Source organism: Oxyura jamaicensis, chromosome 3, assembly GCF_011077185.1.
Source record: "Oxyura jamaicensis isolate SHBP4307 breed ruddy duck chromosome 3, BPBGC_Ojam_1.0, whole genome shotgun sequence".
Classification (NCBI taxonomy): Eukaryota; Metazoa; Chordata; class Aves; order Anseriformes; family Anatidae; genus Oxyura; species Oxyura jamaicensis.
In genome coordinates this window covers 109,485,058-109,493,144 of record NC_048895.1, presented here as the reverse complement: position 1 = coordinate 109,493,144, position 8,087 = coordinate 109,485,058, and the positions used below count along the sequence as shown (strand labels likewise).

At 36.9% G+C, this 8,087-nt stretch overlaps 1 long non-coding RNA gene across 1 annotated transcript; it reads right to left on the bottom strand.

Annotated features, from left to right (window-relative positions):
* Window positions 1–3,219: 3,219 nt before the first annotated feature.
* On the bottom strand, window positions 3,220–5,637 carry LOC118163747. Its single transcript, XR_004749172.1, has 3 exons — window positions 5,432–5,637; window positions 5,258–5,353; window positions 3,220–3,412 (listed from the first exon to the last, which is right to left on the bottom strand). It is a non-coding gene; the product is annotated as an uncharacterized LOC118163747 (long non-coding RNA).
* Window positions 5,638–8,087: the final 2,450 nt, after the last annotated feature.

Sequence of the window (8,087 nt, the reverse complement as noted above, 5' to 3'; positions counted from 1 at the left end):
TCCTCTATATATCAAAATTTCTCTCCATCATAGGCAGACTTAATAAGAACAAAGTTATGCATCTACTTAAATGTTTAGTGAGACTGAGGGCCTCTGTGCTCCCTCTTTAACCTGAAAATAATTCAAGCAAATCTGAAACACTTAGAAAAAGAAAAGCTGGAATCAACAGGGTTCTTTGCTTTCACACTGTATAAATTTATGCTGGAACATAGGCACTGACATTTCATTCTTTGCTGTTGTCACACAATACTGCATAGCAGATCAAATGTAGCAATTAAAAATGTTTTGAAACTGCAACTCCTACTCCATAAATTACCTCAGCCTTTTGTTATAGAACAACCAAGTCAACTTCCTGTTTGTGCTTAAACTATTCACAGCTTCAGCTGATGTCCTGCAGTGTCTTTTCCAAAGGTCACACCACAGTTTTCGATTCACACATTTGATTAAAAATATAAGAATCACAGTGTCCTGGGAAATGATCTGCAGTAAAAATAGATCAAACTACCTGCTGTTTCCAGGATAAACCAGGTTACTGCCGCTTTTCCCCACTCAGTTAGCATTGCAAATAGAGAAGGAAATATGCATATCTGCAGAAATCATGCTGCTAAACTGGGGAATTATATAATTTGAGGTGTTTGCTTTGTGACTTAAAAAAAAAAAAAAAAAAAAAAAAAAAAAGCGTAGCTTCTGTAGCTATTAGCAAAAATGCAGTTAAAATATGGTCAAGGAAAAACAAGACAGAAAACTAAGAGTACTTAGATTTTACAAGGGCTAAGCTCTCGTTCTTCTATAACTGCAACATACCTTGCACAATTATTTTCAGAGCATATTGTCATAACATTCCTTACACTGATTAGCATCCTCCCTGAAGTCCCATTTGCATTTAATGAAGCTGCTATGGAAGAGACTCTTCAGAGAGAGCCTATATGTCGTCCTTTCTTTCTTTCAAGATCATGTCCCTGAATATGTGTGGTAAGATAATTAAATGTCTGCTCCTATTATCAATAATTCTGATACTTTTGAGTCCAACATCCAGAAACTTTGAAACAATACCTGCAGCATATGCTACAAAATCCCTGTCCAAAATGAGTGAAATATAGGAAGCAATGCAGCAGTGAAATACATCTCTGTCAAATTACAAATTCCTTTGAGGTATACAATTATCTCAATTTTTTAATTCAGCAACTTCATTTTATGTCATGAGTTCTATTTATCTAATCTCATCTATCTAATGCAAGATTATGACATTGTCCAGGAAAAATATTCATGCTGAACCAGATGACAGTAATTAAAATTTCATCCCTTTGCTGTATTTTCAGCTTTTCTGCTATATTGTCCAAGGAGAGATTAGTACAAAATCTCTTAAATAGGAGATAACCAAATGCTAGAGAGAGCATGTGGGGTGAGGCTTCATTTTAAAAGCCCAAAGGCTGAACTGGGAAATCTTCCCTGGAGCCCTTGCTTCCCAAAGGACGACTTGGATAGATTCAGAACTGGAAAATTCTGACTAGACTTTACTCAGACCCAGTAGTTACACAAAGAAAAACAGGGAATGTGGTGTTGAGACAATCTATAACAGACTGGTGAGCATTTTGAGTGGGAATGGGCCAAGTTTTAAGAGCAGACCTAACACATGTTCTCTCAAATGTAAATTGGATTAAAAACTGTTCCATTTTACTTACTCTATTGTGAAATGACATTCTGGTTTATTAGCACTGCAGGTTCTGACTAAAATTTAGTATGATTTTTATCTTAAGAGTGACTCTACGGTGAACTTCACATTTATTTCCATGATTTTTTTTTATGGCTTTAGCTAAATTTAAACTGAATTTTTATGTATATAGAACATTATGTTTTTCTTTTAAGCACAAAGAAAAGCTGTCAGAAGAGACTGAAATAACTCTTTGTGAGCCCTCATTTTATCTATATGCTTGGCCCATTGGAAAATAACATAGATAGATGTCCAGGTAAACAACTAGTGGCTTTAATCTAGTCAGCCCCACATTCATAAACACATATTCCTGGCCAATTTCTGCTTCCAGTGACATCTGATCCCCTCATTTACAGGTAGCAATCCTGCTATGGGATCTACCATCATGGAGCTTCACTAAATTGCCGTCACTCGGTCTCCTTGTAGCAGGATTGGAGCTGAAACCCAAAGTTTCATAACAAATGTTATTAACTTGATAGACTAGATGATAAGCCATTTACATGGCTATTTGGTGAAACAAATGCAGTGACTGAATTAAATGGCTCCAATACCATGCAGAACATTGGCAAAATATGCACTGTCCCTTTCAAGATCTTTGCCTTAGAAGAAAAATAACTCCAGATATTGATATTCTTGTTTAAATAACCTTTCTTATACATTTTTTCTTCTAAAAATAAATAAACAAACATTTAGAATTCCATTCCAAATAAATATATATTTCCCTGGTCAACATAAAATCTCAAATTGCAATATTGGAAAAAAGAAGCTTTGCAAGTTCCCAATTTTATTCTATCACAATTTTAAAATAGCCACAGCAATCTTTTTTTTTGCCACTATATTTTCTGAAACTATACTGTATAACATCACTACATCGTTTTGATAGCTCACAATTGCAAGTCTGCTTTCCTGATCCAATTTCAACTTGATATTTTTGCAATAGATCATATCACAAAAGTGTAGCAGTCAGAACAAAAATTTAGCATAATTTCCATATTTAGGGCTCTGTCAATAGATGTTGAAAATACAAAGAAACTATTTTGAAAATAAAAGTCATGGCAAATGGACATTTGCCTATCAAGTTTGAAAGTATGGCTGGCTACCTGGGTTGCCAGCAATTGCATACATTTTTGTCCTTGAACTGTAGCTGTAAATGCACTAGCATACAGTGATGCTGCCCAGAGAAATAAATCAGTTTGAAAGTAACCTACTTCTTTCTTTCAAATTACCGTTAACAACATTTTGCTTTTGCAAGATTAATGTACTTTAGCAAAGATACAATGAAACCAATTGTCTTGCTTGTGTTCCAGCTTTCAGTCATATTGCTGCTTTTTCCTGCATTACTTATGTATCTATTTCTAAGAAAATTTAGAGTGAGGATGTACAGTACAGAAGATACAACAGACACAGATGAAACAGCAGTAGCAAGGTAGCTTTCCTAATACATTTCTTCTAAGACAAAGGAAAATTTTCTTAATAAGAAAATGCCCCTCTCCCCATGAAAACTAAAGCTATTTTTTTTTTTTTCCCCACTGATACAGAACACAAAAATATCGAACAGTACACAGAATGTCATCCCAAAACTTTATGGATTCAGTGGTTCTTTGATGAATAGCAGGTTTTTTTCCAACAGCTCTGGTTTCCGGGGGTTCAGTCCTAGGCTTTTTATGGAACAACCAGATCTCTGCCACACTAAGGAAGTCCCTTTACTGAAATAAAACTCCATGTGTGTCATTCTTCACTCTTAGGAGGGATCACAGAAATTTTTTCTTGCCCAGTTTTCTGCCTTAATGCCACTGTAACCTTTATAAATATTTTTCCATCTTTTTTAGGCTCTGCCTGCTCACTTTCTTGAAGAGCAAAATCCTATTTAAATGAGCACACCACTGCCTGAGGTCTAGGTCAGCATATCCAGCAGTGAGGTGTTATCTGTGCCTTCACATAACTGGCTCACATAATGCTGGCTCTAAAGCTTTTAGCCCTAAAGCTGGAGTTGAGAGAGACTTACAGGTTTTCAGCTCTACTGAAGCATTGCAAGACTTCCAGACTGCTTTCTGTGAAGCCAAGTCTTGGGGGCAACGTTCCTGGGACAAGCTTGCACGATGGGATTCAGCTGAGCAAGCATAAAGCAAGATTCATTTCAAGGTTAGGACACCTAAATGAAGGTGCCTATAGCTGCATTTGGGGTCTCACCTCCCATTGTGGTTTGTGGAGAACTAAACAGATTTCAGCCCAACAACCACTGGGGATACAGCTCAGTTGCATAAAAACTGTCACCAGGTACTACTTGAGATGTCCCATGGTATCTGAGACACCCTTATACTGGTGACAGATACAACACAAGACCTGCAGATGCAGGTGAGGTGGAATGTACCAGCTCAGACTGCAGCATCTGAACCATACCTACTTCAGAGTGAGCTGAGCTTGCCACCGAGCTCCAGTGACTGTAATAACTAGACTTCTATTGACTATAACAGGAGGATTGTCCCCCCTGCATGCCTGTAATCACCATAGACACCTATGTTTTGGTGTTCCAGTGCTGAACTACGCATCTACATATAAATTCCTAAATTTGTGAGCTGAACACCATCCCTATATGTAAAATTATCACCTGAAGCTCCCTTTTAGGCGACTCAGGAGAGTCGCATCTCTAAAGTGCAATTCCTCCTGTCTTAGTGTGATAATTCAGTGTTTAGATGGGCCTATTTATATCCATTGACATGTTGGGATCTTTGGATCTCAGGGCTAAGTATTTGCATGGGGGACATATTAAAGAAGGGATTCCATTCTGGAAACATGCCTTGTGGATTCCTCCCTTATTTCCAGCTGTTGGCCTGGAAGTGTAACAGCCTTCTGTGCTCTGTGCCTAGTCTAGAAGCCACATGTGAACAACTTGAATACATTAGGGCACCTCCCTGAACACATAAATCTATGTTTAGTTAACTGAATCAATTCCATAAAGTTAGTTTAAATTAATTCTGTTCTCAGTACCCACAGCTGGGCAGAATATACTAGCTTACCTAACCTATAACTCAAATTGTAAAGGAAGGACAGAACTGTCTCACTTTTTCCTCACCAAATGCCTTTTTTATTTTTAATTATTCCTTTCCTGAATAGAATGCTCTCTGTCCATTATCTTAAATGGAATAGATGGTGTTTCTCTTCTCTAGGTGAGTAAATGGCTTTTCGTTGTCCTAGGTGCCATCTCTTTTGCATTTAATTTATATATCATTTTTTTCCAATGAGATGGAAAAGTATGCATCCTTGTATCTAGTAGCCATTAAGCATTGCCAACTGAGGAATGAATCTTTCAATGAACCCTAAAATTATGTCTTGGTCTATAAATTAAAAATATATATGACATCTGAACAATCTAGCTGTTTAATGAACTTTATGTTTCTGGTTCTTAACTGAGACTAGACACAATATCATATTCTAGAATGACAGCCCATTTGGGATAATTCCTAACCTCTTCAGAAACCATAGTATATGACAACAATGGAAATAACTCTGACATATTAGACTCACACATACAGTGGAAATGTTTACCTTTCAGCTTGCCCTGAAGGATAATGCAGGGCTAAGCTTTTTATATTCCCGTGTTGACAAGTTTGCTCATTGTCCACTCATGGTCACAGACTCATCCTGAGAGTTTCAAAACAAAGTGAGAATGCAGGCTTGCAAGAGCTCTGTGTTTAAAACATAGTATAGACCTAGACTTACTCTCTTATCTCAACGTTTCATTAATAAAATACATATAAAAATGCTTCTTTGTCTGCCTTCCTTCATTTAGATTTATCACTAACTCTTTTACTAATGCATATCTGGAATCATGAACTCATTCACACCCTGAGGATTACAGTTGTATTTGCAACCATATCACTAGTCATGAATGTGTTAACCTTAAGGGCAATCAGAGAAATACTAGAGAGACAATGCAGACAGCTAGTGCTGAGTGGGAATACTGTGCCTAAAGCACCCAAATACAGAGCAGCTGTGTTTTTCCGCAAATCACCAGAACTCACCTGAGATGTTCAATGACTCATAAATTTCATTTACGGCCCTAGACTATTCAGACTGTTGGCACCACAACCATTTCAGCATACTACCTGTGCACATAGATTTTCCTCCCTTGAAACTCTTCAGTTAACCAGATTATTTTAAAGCTCTTGCTGCTGTCAGTTCAAATGCTGATCTTCTGTTTGCCTTCAGAACCTCATTGGCTTCCATGCCTACACATCTTGTCACTTCTTCCTGTCAACATGAGCACCACTGAAGTTGCAGAAGGGCAGCAGATAGTAAAAGCTCTAAGGCTAAGTGGGTAAGTGAGAATGAACAGGAAAGGACATTTAACTCAGCTTGATGTTGTAGGTGACATTTCTAATTTCCAAAAGCCTTTCAACCCTTGCAAAATGCAGAATGACAAAGTTTCTATGAAAGACTGGCAGACCCATCTGCCTTGCTATAAATGTTAACAAATTACATCTGTGATGAAGGTCAGAGAAAGACTGGGTAATATTTGTCAGAGATGAAAGAACTGAAATAAAAAGGAAAGATTTTCTTTTATTGGGAACAAGTCTCTGTGAGTTCATCATCTCACAGGATTTTGTAGTTAGGGTCCTCACTTTTAGACTACCTTTATTCCAGTTATTCCAGAAATCTTGCATTTAATGCAATATAAGAACCTTATCTACTGAGGTTAGGATTGTCTACTGGAAAAGTAAGCTGTGGGTCTGTATCAGCTCAGCCTGAGGTGAGACTGAAATGTGGGATTTCCTAAATCTGAATAGTGACTGTCATTTGTACAGGGGAAAATAATAACAACAATAATAATAATAAAACAAAAACAAACAAACAAACAAACAAACAAAAACTAGACTGTTCAGGTTTGGTATGATATTTCCTGGGAGTTTTGGTGGAGCCTCCCTTTCCTCAGCTCCTGATTACTGATGGCTTTTAAGTCTCAGATAAATATCTAGATGTTATTTAGTTTATTCATGAGCATATGCATCTGACTGGGCTTAGGTTGTTGGAGAAATAGACACCCTTAGATTATGGCTCATCTGGACATCTAAATCAATTTGGGTGGTCCCAATACATAGTTTTCCCTGAAAGTATAGGAAGAACTTAGAGAAATTCTATTTTGTTGAGGGATGTTATATGGAGAATATTGTACCTTGTAGAGATGTATGAAATCTAATTAAATAGTAAAAGAGATATTCTCCTATTTTTTAATTGTGCTTTTCCCCAATACCTTTTCTATCTTGCCTAAATTTGCATATTTTTTTTTTAAGTATTTCAGGGAAAATACATCATTCCAATCCAAACATCTATATGAATATGTGTTTTCACATCCTTTCAATATAAAATACTTATCTATAAAATGTGATCACTTTTCACTTAGCAAGGCAGACAGACGTGATGTTTCTTCCACCTTCTTGGGATAAGATGTCTAATTTTACTTGAAAGTATGTGTACTTACTCCACTCAGATAAGCTCATACTGATGTCTGTAATAAAATACCCCCAAAATTGAATTGCTACCAGTTTTGCATTTCATTATGAATGCTTTGTATGCCTCTGATAAGTATTTGCCAGTTTGGATTTTACCCAGGCTGCTAGAGTCAATGTCTCTGATATCTCAAAGAAATGGCTGTTGGTCTTTATTAATAACAGGTCTCCAGGAACCCGGTTTACATTTTATGTAAGAGTTTCATGCTTCCAACAATATCATACACTATAGAACAATGCTGCACCACTGATTTAGTGCCTGCTTCCCCCTAACCTCAGCAGTGGTGTGTTGCTGCTTTTCAGATCCTCTATCTACCAGTGTGATTTGGAGTTCCTTGTAAATACAAAGATTCCCACTGTCTTCCTCTTTTATAATTATAATATTTATACTTACAACACATAAAGGCCTCAACCAAGACTGTCACCAGCTCTGCACCTCATCATGAATTCTGTGTGTGCTGCTAGTAACTATTCTCAGTTAACCCAGAGCCTGACAATACATCTAGTATAAAGCATCTTTTCTCTAAAAAATTGTGATGCTGGTAGGTACACCATTAAAATGGTCTCTATTTCAAACTTTTCCTGGGTGACTTTCACACACACCAGTCTGATGACTGTTTTACTCTCATTTTCTCTTAATCTTCATGTTAAAAACATTGTCTTTCCACTCCCATGCCCAGTGAGTCAGGTGCTGCACAAATATATTTGTAACAGTACTAGGAAGTTTAGAGACTAGCAGTATTTTGGATTCAAGCTCTAAGCTGACAAAGGGTGAATTCTGTTCCACTTACTAAACAGCAATAGATTGTAATCTAAAGCAGATAAATGACATTACAAATAATAATAAAATGATGTTACTGTCATAGCAA